This window comes from Lactuca sativa, chromosome 6, assembly GCF_002870075.4.
Source record: "Lactuca sativa cultivar Salinas chromosome 6, Lsat_Salinas_v11, whole genome shotgun sequence".
NCBI classification, from domain to species: Eukaryota; Viridiplantae; Streptophyta; class Magnoliopsida; order Asterales; family Asteraceae; genus Lactuca; species Lactuca sativa.
The window spans coordinates 155,872,047-155,886,781 of NC_056628.2; the positions used below are offsets into that span (position 1 = coordinate 155,872,047).

At 39.5% G+C, this 14,735-nt stretch overlaps 1 non-coding gene across 1 annotated transcript; it reads left to right on the plus strand.

The window, feature by feature from the left end:
• Positions 1–8,690: 8,690 nt before the first annotated feature.
• LOC111901243 (small nucleolar RNA R71) lies at positions 8,691–8,797 on the plus strand. Its single transcript, XR_002853451.2, has one exon. It is a non-coding gene; the product is annotated as a small nucleolar RNA R71 (small nucleolar RNA).
• The last annotated feature ends 5,938 nt before the right edge of the window (positions 8,798–14,735 follow it).

A 14,735-nucleotide genomic window follows, 5' to 3' on the forward strand; every position in this document is an offset into this window, starting at 1 on the left:
ACTAATTTTAAATATAAGCTATGTTAAAATAAGATAAACATAACTTACTTACAAGGGGGTTTTAGCTAGGAGTCGGGCTCTGCAGGGGCAGAACTTCGTCGCTGAATCTTTCTAAGAAAGATTTGTGCAGCGCTTCAGCGCTCACCTTACTATACTAAGCTACAGAAAGAGAAGTCGAATCACGAGGGACCGAAATGCTCGGGGGATAAGGAGAGAAAGACTCTTGAATCAAGAGAATGGTGCAAGAAATATGAGAGCCCAAGGCTCTTATTTATACTAATTGAATTTTCAAAAACTACCCTCCATAATTACTTAATGACCTTTTAGTTATATAAACAACTAAACACCCCTCTATAATACTATTATAAATGGATTTAATGATATTTGTACTAAACTAATGTCGAAAGAACTCAACATTAGTCTTATAATGACCGCATCGTCGATACCTTTCTAATGATATATACATATGTATATATATGTGTACGTATACATGATTTATACTTTATTTTAATACGTAAATATGCTATTATAATTTGTAACTTGTTCATACGAACTCCGTTTTTGATGTTCTTTATATCCACGCGTAGGTGAAGATGTACTCTACAACTTTCGTTTAGACTCCGTCGGCTAATTTTGACTTTATTTTTAAAGTTATATTTTTAACAAGCCGGGACAGGATTGGTCTGTTTAAAATCTCATAACTTCTTCATACGAAGTCAGATTTGGGCGTTCTTTTTATCGATGTTCTTAGTTTAACATATTCTACGACTTTCGTTTAGATCATTAAGGCTAAATCTCGCTCTATCGTAAATTCACTATTCACGCTTCCCGGTGCCGTGCCGGTTTTGCCATAAAACTTCAACGGGTCATAACTTCTTCGTTATAACTCGGATTTCGGCGTTCTTTATATGTACGGAAACCTTGAGACATATTCTACAACTTTTATGTAGAGATATCGGGTTTATCTCACACTTTAATTTTGACGCTTATTTTTATTATTTATTAATTATACATTTATAATTAAATTATAAGCACATAAATACACATAATTCACATAATACTCAAATATTTCATCTTTATTACTTCAAAAGAGTTACAAGAGTTGACCTAGACTATTACATTGACAAAAATGCTTAGCCCTGAAACTCGGGCGTTACAATTCTCTCCCCCTTAGGATGATTCCGTCCCGGAATCATGCATTAGCAAACAGATGTGGATAGCGACTCATCATGTCATCCTCTGTTTCCCAAGTGAGATTCGGCCCATTCGAATGTTTCCATCGGACTAGCACCAAGTCGACCATCTTGCGTCGTAACTTCTTAGTCTTACGGTCAACAATTGCCTCAGGCTCTTCGATCAGCCTTTTATTCTCATCCATCCTTAACTCTGAGATTGGAATTATGTCGGGAACATCTCCCGTGAATTTCCTCAAATAACACACATGGAAAGTGTTATGAATACCATTGAGTTCTTCGGGCAATTCCAGCTTGTAAGCTTGGTTCCCAATCTTCTGAAGAACTTTGAACGGTCCAATAAACCTTGGACTCAACTTTCCTCGTTTCCCAAATCGTATAAGTCCCTTCCACGGTGAGACTTTAAGCAGAACGGAATCCCCAACCTCGAAGGTTATCGGTCGTCTTTTCTCGTCAGCATAGCTCTTCTGACGATCCTGAGCTGCTAACATTCTTTCCCTAATCACCTTCAACTTCTCGGCAGTCTCATGGACTATCTCGGGGCCCATAAACTGCTTCTCTCCGGCTTCAAGCCAACAAGACGGCGTACGACACTTTTGTCCATACAAGGCTTGGTAAGGTGCCATCTTGATGCTCGAGTGAAAACTATTGTTGTAGGAGAATTCTACCAGAGGTAAGTGCTCGTCCCAATTTCCTTGGAACTCGAGGGTACATGCTCTCAGCATATCTTCCAGTGTCTGAATCGTTCTTTCGCTCTGGCCATCAGTTTGCGGATGGTAAGCAGTACTCAAACATAACTTTGTACCCAACTCCTCTTGTAGACTCCTCCAAAATCTTGACGTGAAACGACTATCACGATCTGATACAATCGTAAGAGGAACACCGTGAAGTCTTACAATTTCCTTCACGTAAGCATTTGCGAGCTTATCCATAGACCACTTCTCGTTGGCTGCTATGAAGTGTGCACTCTTGGTGAAACGATCCACGACTACCCAAATCATGTCGTGACCGTTCTTCGTCCTGGGCAGTTTAGTCACAAAATCCATGGTGATGTCTTCCCATTTACCCATGGGTACAGGTAAAGGTTCTAAACTCCCATATGGTTTCTGATGTTGTGCCTTAACCCTCGCACATGTTACGCACTCGGCCACATACTTCGCAACATCGAGCTTCATCGTCGGCCACCAGTAGTAGGGTTTTAGGTCCCTATACATTTTAGTGCTACCGGGATGAATTGAGTACATGGTCTTGTGTGCTTCTTCCATCAGAAGATCTCTTATTCCTCCCCTCTTAGGTACCCAAATTCGATCTTGGAATACCTTCAGTCCTCGACTGTTTGTACCGAACACTAACGTTCTTCCCAAACGTTCTTCCTTTCGGTCATTTTTCTCTAAAGCTTCTTCTTGAGCTTTCCTGATACTTTCAACAATCGTCGAAATGACTTCAATTCTTAACGCTCTTGGCCTTTTCCTTTCCAGATTGACTTTCCGACTGAGAGCATCAGCAACAATATTTGCTTTACCTGGGTGGTAAAGTATCTCACAGTCGTAGTCCTTGAGAAGTTCTAGCCAGCGTCGTTGCCTCATGTTCAACTCCTTCTGATTAAAGAGATACTGGAGACTCTTATGATCAGTGAAGAGTTTGCACTTCGTGCCGTAGAGGTAATGCCTCCATATCTTTAAGGCAAAAACTACCGCTGCCAACTCCAGATCATGAGTGGGGTAGTTCTTTTCGTGCTCTTTCAATTGTCGAGATGCGTATGCTATCACCTTTTCTCTTTGGGTCAGAACACAACCCAACCCGACTCCAGAAGCATCACTATAAACCGCGAAATCTTCGACTCCATCAGGTAGAGAAAGTATCGGTGCTTCACATAACTTCTTCTTTAGTTTCTCGAATGCCTCATCGTGTTTCTCACTCCACGTATATGTAGCTCCTTTATGAGTCAAAGCTGTTAATGGAGCAGCTATCGAAGAAAAGCCTTGGATAAATCGTCGATAATATCCGGCTAATCCTAGAAAGCTTCGAATTTTCGTGGGACTTTTCGGACGTTCCCACTTCATCACAGCCTCGATCTTTGCGGGGTCAACCATTATTCCCTCCTGGTTAACAACATGACCCAAGAATTGGACTTCCCGTATCCAAAAGTCGCATTTGGAGAACTTTGCAAAAAGCTTCTCCTTCTTCAACACTTCTAATACTTCCCGTAGATGCTTACCATGCTCCTCTTGGCTTTTCGAGTAGATGAGAATGTCGTCGATGAACACTATCACGGATTTATCGAGGAATGGTTTACAAACCCTATTCATCAAATCCATGAATGCTGCGGGAGCATTGGTTAGCCCGAATGACATAACCAAGAACTCGTAGTGTCCATATCTCGTTCTGAATGCAGTCTTCTCAATATCCTGCTTTCTCACCTTTAGCTGATGATATCCTGACCTAAGATCGATCTTTGAGAAGTAGCTCGAACCTTGCAGCTGATCGAACAGGTCATCAATCCTCGGCAATGGATACTTGTTCTTCACCGTTGCCTTATTCAGCTCTCGGTAGTCTATACACATTCTCATACTTCCGTCTTTCTTCTTCATGAATAACACCGGAGCTCCCCAGGGTGATGAACTAGGTCGAATAAAACCGTTGTCCAACAGCTCCTGAAGTTGCGTCATGAGCTCCTTCATCTCCGTCGGTGCTAATCGGTAAGGTGCCTTTGCTATCGGTGTTGTTCCTGGTAACAAGTCTATACGAAACTCCACTTGTCTATCAGGTGGTAATCCGGGAAGATCTTCGGGAAAGACTTCCGGATAATCGCACACAACCGGTATATTCTGCACCTCTTTCTTCTCCTTCTTGGCATCGATTACGAATGCCAAGTATGATGCACATCCCTTTGACAAACATTTCCTGGCTTTCATCAGGGAGATGATTCCAGAATTCACTCTGCGTTTGTCCCCGTACACCATAAATGATTCTTTTCCGGGTGGTTTTACCTTTTCTATCTTCTTTCGGCATTGAATCTCAGCATCATTGGCGCTAAGCCAATCCATACCCAAAACGATGTCGAAACCGTTTAACTCTATGGGTAATAGCTCTTCGTGGAATTCGTTTCCGTTTAGGTCAATGACGATGTTCCTAATACGATTACTAACAGGTACGAATTTGCCACTGGCAACTTCTACAATCAGGGCATTATCTAGTTTTTCTACTGGCAATGCTAATTTCCCACCAAATTTATGCGACACACAGGAGTAGTTGGCTCTGGAATCAAATAGTATATTTGCAGGCAAACCATTCACAAGAAAGGTACCTGAAGCGACGTCTGCTGCCTCCTTTGCAGCCTCGAGCGTCATTTGGAAGGCTCTTGCCTTCGGCTTCGGTGGTATGTTGGGTCTTCCTGTCTCCTTCTTCTTCGGGCAGTCCTTCAAAATGTGCCCTTCTTCATTGCATCCATAACATGCCTTCTGGATGAGGGTGCATTCATTGGCATAGTGCCCAAGCTTTCCGCATTTGAAACAAGTGACCCCTCCGTCACACTTTCCTTGGTGCTTCTTCTTGCATTTGTCGCACCATTTTGCTTCGACTCTTCCTCCTCTCGAACCAGACTTCGAGAATTTACTCCTCTTGCTGGACCTTGAAGATCCATCTAACATCCTTTTCTCTCCTACCTCATATCTCTACAGACCTTCTCCCTTAACTAGGTCGCTACATTCTTGGCTGCTCTAACAGTTGTCTTCAAAGTAGTTGCCATTTTGACCATTGGGCCAAAGTCAGCTGACAATCCATTAGCAAACCTCTCTATCTTTGAGAGTTCGATAGGCACCAAGCCAAAGTTTGAGACGAGAATATTAAGATAGGGAAATCTTTACTTACGATAAACGTTTAAATCCTCCTCGAAACATTTACATGCTAGTTCTAATATCATAGTCGTATGTTTAGAATCCTAAACACATAAGGTTTCCAGATCCGGTCGGCAACAGACCATAGATCCGAACAATTAACAGCATATTATGCACAAAGCATTTAGCACATAAAAGCATTTTAGGCACAATTCCTAAAATAAGCTAGTGCTCACACCTCACAATCATCGCTTAGCATTCTAAGTTTAAGTCTAGAAATCCTACAAATTCCTAGTTCGCTTAAACTAATGCTCTGATACCAACTGTGACATCCCCAAAATCACGGCCAGAAAAGACCGGTTTGTTTATGCTTTGTTTAAAAATCAGAGTTACATTTTAAATGAAAGTGTTGCGGAATTTGTCCCAAAACAAAATGTGATAAAGATTTATCAAAAGCATTTCCATAGAAATGTATTTCATTAAAAGACTTGGGATGTCATGTTCGTACAGATCAAAAGCATAAACAGTACAATATAAGCCTTACTACATTATTTCATATCTACAGGCCTATATCCGTAATCCCTCGTCCAAAACATCACATCTATGCTCATGCGCCACTACCTGTAATACATAAAACTGAGTGGGTCAGGCTTGGGAGCCTGGTGAGCACATAGGGTTTTCAACCCACAATAAATAAGTTTATTAATTTCATCAATCAACAATAACCCGATTACCCGTTCCCGTTATCCTCATTTTACGTCCCTAAACACCTATCATAAGGGACCTAGCCTAAGGATCATCATCGGGACGGACACTACTGCTAAGGGGATTCCTCAGCAATGAATGTCCTAAAGGCAACCATGTGAGGGATGGAGTACACCGGTGAACACATCGTTCACAAACACCTACAGGTTGCGAGCCTGCTAGTGTTCCACTGGACTGTCTAGAAGAGTCTGTGGTCGTCATCCATACTCCGCTAGATGACAGAAACAACAACATCAACATCGAGGCCTCTCATCATTTTATCACACATCAGCTATTACATCTACCCATGTTTTACTCCAACATTTTCGTAGATATAAAATACATATACAGTTTAAATCATTGAAAACATGTATAACAATGTTCATCTAGCATAGATAGCAAGTATTCAGATAATATGCACATATAGCACGTAATTTATATAAAATACTTCATATCTATGTGTAAGCTGAAAGTAACTATGCACTCACTTGTTAAGGTGATGATTCCAAAATCGGGCAGCGCTTGCTTCTAACGATTCTATTTTCCTTCGACGAAACCTAGCATTATTATCGCTAAATTTTAGTCTAATATTTACCGTGACCAACTATTAGTCTTAGTATTATTATTATTATTATATAAGTGTTAAACAATATTTTCCAACCACTATGTACAGACAGGGGCCAGACATAAAACACCGGAGGGCAGGACCATTTTGGCATATAGCACTTCTGAAATCCAACAACCCTATGCGGCCCTTTAAACCAGATTCCCCGTACCGCGAGTAGTTAAAAAAATATTATAACGACACTTATATAAGTTATAATAATAGCTCAAATATTTATTATAAGTTCATAATAACAATACTAATTTTAAATATAAGCTATGTTAAAATAAGATAAACATAACTTACTTACAAGGGGGTTTTAGCTAGGAGTCGGGCTCTGCAGGGGCAGAACTTCGTCGCTGAATCTTTCTAAGAAAGATTCGTGCAGCGCTTCAGCGCTCACCTTACTATACTAAGCTACAGAAAGAGAAGTCGAATCACGAGGGACCGAAATGCTCGGGGGATAAGGAGAGAAAGACTCTTGAATCAAGAGAATGGTGCAAGAAATATGAGAGCCCAAGGCTCTTATTTATACTAATTGAATTTTCAAAAACTACCCTCCATAATTACTTAATGACCTTTTAGTTATATAAACAACTAAACACCCCTCTATAATACTATTATAAATGGATTTAATGATATTTGTACTAAACTAATGTCGAAAGAACTCAACATTAGTCTTATAATGACCGCATCGTCGATACCTTTCTAATGATATATACATATGTATATATATGTGTACGTATACATGATTTATACTTTATTTTAATACGTAAATATGCTATTATAATTTGTAACTTGTTCATACGAACTCCGTTTTTGATGTTCTTTATATCCACGCGTAGGTGAAGATGTACTCTACAACTTTCGTTTAGACTCCGTCGGCTAATTTTGACTTTATTTTTAAAGTTATATTTTTAACAAGCCGGGACAGGATTGGTCTGTTTAAAATCTCATAACTTCTTCATACGAAGTCAGATTTGGGCGTTCTTTTTATCGATGTTCTTAGTTTAACATATTCTACGACTTTCGTTTAGATCATTAAGGCTAAATCTCGCTCTATCGTAAATTCACTATTCACGCTTCCCGGTGCCGTGCCGGTTTTGCCGTAAAACTTCGACGGGTCATAACTTCTTCGTTATAACTCGGATTTCGGCGTTCTTTATATGTACGGAAACCTTGAGACATATTCTACAACTTTTATGTAGAGATATCGGGTTTATCTCACACTTTAATTTTGACGCTTATTTTTATTATTTATTAATTATACATTTATAATTAAATTATAAGCACATAAATACACATAATTCACATAATACTCAAATATTTCATCTTTATTACTTCAAAAGAGTTACAAGAGTTGACCTAGACTATTACATTGACAAAAATGCTTAGCCCTGAAACCCGGGCGTTACAATGGTCCCATCTTAGACCATGTCAAAAGGATGTTGGCTTGCTACATCATGGAGGTTGCCCAAATGGATCAGGAGGTCGCCACTGTTTTCAAGAAGAAACCGAAAGTAGCACCAGTGGGATCGGCCAGTGATCTAAACACAATGCAAATGGGTAAGATAGATCCGAGGCGAAACTCAGTGATGTTCACCAGAGCCGAAGGACAGAAATGTCTATTCGCTTTAGCTGACAAGCACCTTTACACCACAGCTTGCTTGGAACACGTCTTATCAATCATCAAGCGGTGTAAGGACAATTCGGCTGATGACATCAAGTACTTCAATGATATGATCAATTGGTACATCCGGTTTAGACAGACCATCCTCTCAATAACCAAGTGTCTGTTTAGTACCGTGAAGAAGAAGGTACCAGCTTCAGCTGCCGGCCCAAGTAAGAAGTGAAAGTCTCGCTCCAAAATTGACACAAAGGGGGAGATTGTTGGGCTGAAGATAGTTTTGATGTTGCGTCTTTTGGGCTCGTTAGATTAGCCTTGTATTCTCCGGTTTGGGCCTGTCCAACCGTGAGCCTTTTATGTATTGTATATAAGTTAAATGCTTGCATGCATATTAGGTTAAGATTTCAGATTTAAGATTGCAGAGATTATCGATTTAGCGATTCATTAAGAGTATTATATTTCCTGTAATCGTTCTTTTAATCTTCTAATCCTTTACAGTTGATGTTCTTAATCGAGCTCTTCTAAGGATTTTATTTAATCATTCGACACGATTGATTCAAGCTGTTTTGTTCTTAATATTGCGTTCTACTTTGTTATTTTTATTGCGTTCTTGCTGTTTCATATTCATATACTTGTTCAAGATCTAATCGATCTTCATAGATTAAAATTTGTTTTAATCCCATCATAGATCATGCTGAGGGCAATTTATGAGCAAGCCCTTGTACCGCTCCCATGCTTCGTATAATGACTCCCCCGACTGTTGCTCAAAGTTGGCTATTGCCTTCTTGAGTTTGGCTATCTTGGATGGCGGGCAAAACTGGTCCAGGAATTGCTCACGCATTTGAGCCCAAGTGGTAATTGTACCCGGTGGAAGTGATTTTAACCACTCCTTAGCAGCTCCTTTGAAAGTGATGGGAAGCATCCTAAGCAAGACGGTGTTTCTGTTGACATTTGGGACATTGAAGTAATCCGCAATGTCGTTGACTTCATCAAGATGCTTAAAAGCATCCTCATGATCTTTCCCAAAGAATGGGATATCCTTCAGTGCAGTCAAGATGTGCCCCTTCAACTCGAATGTGGCAGTGGCATGTATTGTGGGTTGGACTAAACCGGGACCCACATCTTCTCGGATCCGCTTCTTGTAAGCTCCCATGGACATCTCTTCAATTGCTGCCATCTCGTTCCTTGGCTCGTTCTCGGGTTCGCTCGTATGTTCTTCAAATTCCGGCTCGGTATCGTATTCGGAATCGGTTTGGACGGGTATATGATCCAAATGCTCAAAATTGCTCTTGTGCCTCGAGGATGAACTTGACTCTCCTGTCTTCTTTCCCGACTTCCTTGAAAAAGCTGACTTTAATTCTTGTAAGGGCGTCTTTTTCTTGTGAATTGCAGACTCGGGATCTTCAAGTGGTGGCACCAAGGGTGTGTTTGAGCCTCTGGTCATGAACTCCTGCAACTCGCTAAACTAAAAACGTAAAACTTAACTAAAATAAGAAAATACTAAAAACTGAAATTGCCGCTTTCACGTCGTGATTTTATTAAAACTCACGTGGTGAATTCTGTGACAGAGACAGAAAACAATTTTTTTTATATGCTAATCAACTAAGCTAAGCTAATAAACAAAAATAAATAACCAATTAACCTTTTTTGCAGATTTTATTCCACAAAAAGGGGTCGATTAATCTAATGCAACTAAATAAACTAATAAACGTGTCGTTCCCCGGAAACGGTGCCAAAAACTTGATGTGCACAAAAGTACCCACTAATTTTAATATTTATAACCTAACAAACTTAAACTAACTATGCACTTATAGGCAGTGTACCTGGTCAGATTACAGTATAGCTTGGGTAAGTCGGGTGTCGATCACAGGGAACGGTGTTACTAATTAATCTTCTTACTATTAAATTAACCTAATTATTAACAAGTTTAAAAGGGGGTTTTATCTGATTTTACAAGACCAGACGAACTTAAATCAAATTCAATGAGTAGAAACACACTCTTGTCTAGTTTGAATCCACTTCTTCATTATGGCTAGCTAATGATTATGGATTATCAAGTTGGTTTTAATTGTATTAGTAATTTAGTTCTAAATTTACCAATAATTAACTAATTCATGTCAAACTATGTATGTTCACACACAATTAAACACATAACTAATTATGAATGCAAATATGTTATGTAAGATTTGTTATATAAACACAATTATAGTCACAATACACGTTCTCTACCACAACTAAGCTTATTTACTCTAATTACTAACTAAGATTGGTCAATCCTAGCTCTAACAATTCAATGTTCACTAAATCATTAGGTAAACAAGTTCATGCAGTTAATGGTCACTAAGCTACACAGAACATGCAATCAAGCAATTAGAGAAACAAACACAAGCATGCTAGGTAATACAAATCAAACACAAGCAATTCTACCAACTGAATAAATCCATAAAAATTAAGTTATTCATAAGTTAAAAGCTTCATGTAGCTAAACAAGAGTAGCTAGATTCAGTTGCTAATCATAGCAACTAACAAACTAACACAAATCAAAGTGATATGAAACATGTTCTTAATTAACAAAAATAAACTAAATTATGGACCTTCACTCTTTTTGGTGTTGAAAGCCTTTCCCCAGAGCTTTTCTCTGCTCAAAATCGTCTTCTGGAACTCCTCCTTCTAGCCAAAAGTCCTCTCTATTCGTAATGGTCAAGGATTTATATAGTTGCTGATTTTCACCAATTCAGGTCGTGAATAATAAGATATTCACGTCGTGAATTCCAGATAACCGTGCCCATCAAGGATTCCTTCACCCGCGTACATATCTTCTAGAACCAACTCTTCACGTCGTGAATCCTTTAAGTCTCACGTCGTGTGAACGCTTTTTCCAGATTTTCTTTTCTTTTAATCTTTTAATTACCAAAGTTTCTTTCTTTAACGCTTTTAGTCCCTTTTCTTCAAAATGTCTTCTTTTTGGCTGCAAATAACATTTAAGCTCATAAGTACCATTATTCTAAATAAATTACCAACTTATTAATAAAAATGTATTTAAATATTGCCTAAAAATAAGTATAAATATGGCAATATCACCGGCCTTGGTGCCTTATACCCATAGGTATGGTGAGAAACTCACCTGTCACGGATGCTGAACTGACACTCTGCGACCAAATATACCCCATGGGCTGCTCCACGCAACGGCCTAAAAAGGGTCATACAATATCCAGTCATGTCCCTAAAGTCCATCCTGGTCAACTACAGCCAAAGTCAAGTCAACGGTCCATGTTTAATTTAACTCGCCGAGTACAACTAGGGACTCGCTGAGTTTCCCGGAATAACATCTACTCGTCGAGTCGTCGAGGTGACTCGTCGAGTTCATATGGTCTTGATTGATAATCTAAGGTCATTCTTCGAGTTCCCTGGCTTGACACTCGACACGTCTACGAACATCCAACCATTGGGAAATCTTACTCGACTCACCGAGTTATTCCTTCAACTCGCCGAGTTCAAGGTAATCTTCATCCGACTCGCCAAGTTGTTCATCTAACTCGCCGAGTTCATGGTAATATTCATCGGGCTCGCCGAGTTGTTCATCTAACTCGTCGAGTCCATGCGCTCCTTCAAATGACTCGTCGAGTCACCCCCTGTGACTCGCCGAGTCCTATCAGATTTCAAGCCATACAGACCCTTTTTGACCCATGCAATGCTTCCAAACTACAGATCTAGGCTCCTGAGGCATGCTTTCCACGTAAAGTTGCAAACTTTACGTGCATGCAAGGATTTAAGGCCCTAAAATATCAAATCTAATCTTGGAATGGGGTCATACACTTGAGGGAAGGTACATGCTAAGCTCAACTGATAACTTTATGCATCTTAAGGCCAAAAGGAGTTCAGATCTGAAGTTACAACTTCAGATCTTGGCTTAAACACAAAAGCCCTTTCTTAGAATCCATGCACAAGAGGGTTTTGGGTGGAAATGAGCCAAGAGACAGCTTAATACCTTCAGAAAGTGCTCCACAGAAGTAGATCTAGAATCCCCACGAGCCCTTGCTTCTTCTAGCTTGATCCCTCAAGTGATTCCTTCACCAAATCCCTCCTTCAAGCTTTAAAATCACCAAGAACACACTTACACTCGAATCAGGGTTTTAAGGAGGTATAGAGTTGTAAAGGGGAGGCCAAGGGAGGCTAATGACCCTTTAAATAGGGTGCAAGGCCCTGGAATCTAGGGTTTCATCTGCCAGCATCTACTCGTCGAGTACCATAATGGACTCGGCGAGTAGATCATTAAACCTCGCGCCCAAACCCGCTACTACTCGACGAGTAGAGAGGCCAACTCGCCGAGTAGGTTTTCCAAAAATCCAAAACCGAAATGTTAATATTAATACCTGAGGATCAGGGTGTTACACTTTAATGGCCTTCATGTCCTATTCATGCAATATGTCCATTGTGAACTCAAAGATGGATATTTGAGGGCGTTTCTAGCATGCATGAACATAAAGTTGGAAACTTTACGTGATTTTTCCACCTTGGGACATCAGATTTGTATGTTGGTGGGTTGTAGTATGAGTTTAGCGCTTAAGGGATCAAAACCACCTCTAAAGAAACTATGGTTTGAGTTTTAATCTTAGTAGATGGTTCTTGAGGGTAAAGTTGGAAACTTTACCCTTCCAAACATCATAATGGAAAGGACCTGAGGTTTGGAGCTATTAGATTCGAGAGAAATGGCTTAATGCATTAAGCATGGTTAACAGACTGAAGAACTCGACGAGTTCACAAGGAACTCGGCGAGTTGAAACAAGTATGTCCCAATTCTGTTAAAGGAACTCGGCGAGTCCATAGGGGAACTCGACGACTTGATTCGAAGTGTTCGGATCCTATTGAAAAGGAGAGAACTCGGAGTTAAGGTAGAATTTGACGATTTGATTCATAGTGTCACGGTTATGTGGTTTATGGGAACTCGCCGAGCTTAAGGACAACTTGACGAGTTGAGTCAACTTGGAGCGTTGACTTTGACTTTGACTTGGATGTTGACTTTGAACTTGACTTGACTTGAATTTGACCAAGGTTGACCCTTAGGGGTTATGAAGTACAAAATGGGTTCTAAAGGGTAGTCCCATGTAAGGGTTTGGGCCTAATTTGGAAATTTGGGACATTGATGGGCTTTCATGGATTTTATAGTATGAAATTTGATGGGTCGGGGGTGAAATGGTCATTTCACCCCAATTATGGATTATGGATCATGGGTTGGGACATAATTGCTAATTGGGTGATATTTTTGTATTGATAGCTCGAGGAGTTGCCATGGCAGCAACTAAGGATTTCTTGTGATGAGCTTCGGCAGTATGAGGTGAGTTACCTTCCAATAGAAGTGGGTCGAAGACACCAATGCCGGCCCGCTAGTAGTTGATTATAATTGAGATGAATTTCTTTGTGACAATTGTCTGGTATGCCACTATTTGTTATGCTTTATGTGCTAGTATTCTATGATATTATGTGGTAGTGGTAGGAAGGGTAGGATAGACCCTGTTACCGGTCGAAAGGACTGAAGAGGCAGGCCAACACCCTGATATGCTAGGCAGTATGTGACTTATGTGTTTATGTACTAGGATGTTATATGGTAGAAGTATAGGGTGAAATAGTGCTCGGTACCGATCGAAAGGACCGAAGGGGTAGGCCAGCACCTTGAAATGCTAGGCAAGGTACCGTTCGAAAGGACAGAAGGGGTAGGCCATCACCCTGATATGCTAGGCAAGTTACCCATTGAAAGAGACCGACAGGGGTAGGCCAACACCCTGATATGCTAGGTTGTTACCAGTTGAAAGAGACCGAAGGGGGATATGTTAAACAATACGTTTATTGTATGGTATGTGGTATGATGGGGGAACTCACTAAGCTTCGTGCTTACAGTTTTCAGTTTGGTTTCAGGTACTTATTTTGCAAAAGGAAAGGAGTCGGCATGATCGCAGTGCATTACACTATGTTTTCTGCACATGAGATCTTTGAGATTATTCTCCGATATTGTTTCATTATGACATGTTCTGAATATTGACATACTGGTTTTGATATGGGATGACACTATGGATGTTTTCATACTTTTGGTTTTATAATAACTTAATTAAAAATGAAATTTTTGGTCTTGAATTTTGGTATGTTACAGATATTCCAAGAAAACCACATGTGTCTATAATTCGAAGGCTACTGCTTAGTATCTTAATATCTTGAATGTTTTTTCACTCTTGGAAAATTATAAATAATATATTGATTTTAGTTTTTTAGAAATGGCAAAACAAAAAATCAATTCAATATCATATGCTTTTTTTACAGCATCACACTTTGGCAGGCACTTACATGCCTATTTATTATTGCTTGCTACTTTATACAAAATGTTGTCATTTTTTAATAACCATTGTTTTCCTTGTCATAGTGCCGAGAAAAGTTTTGTTGCAGGAATCTTGATGGTAAATTGCAAATTGTTGGTTTGTTAAGTTTCATCATCTAGAAATACGATTGCAAGTTGCAAGTAACATTCTTTTAATTATTTATAGTGGCGATTAAAGCTATAACTAATATAATATGTTCTATATATTCTGTCAGAATGTATTTGATGTATTCTGTCATAGTGTATTCTATGTATTCTATCATATTATATGTTTTCTGCCAGAATATATAAAGTGATATGAATTGCAAGTAACATGTTTTTAACCATTCTTACTTTTTTTTTTCCCTTTTTTTGTTTTGTTTTT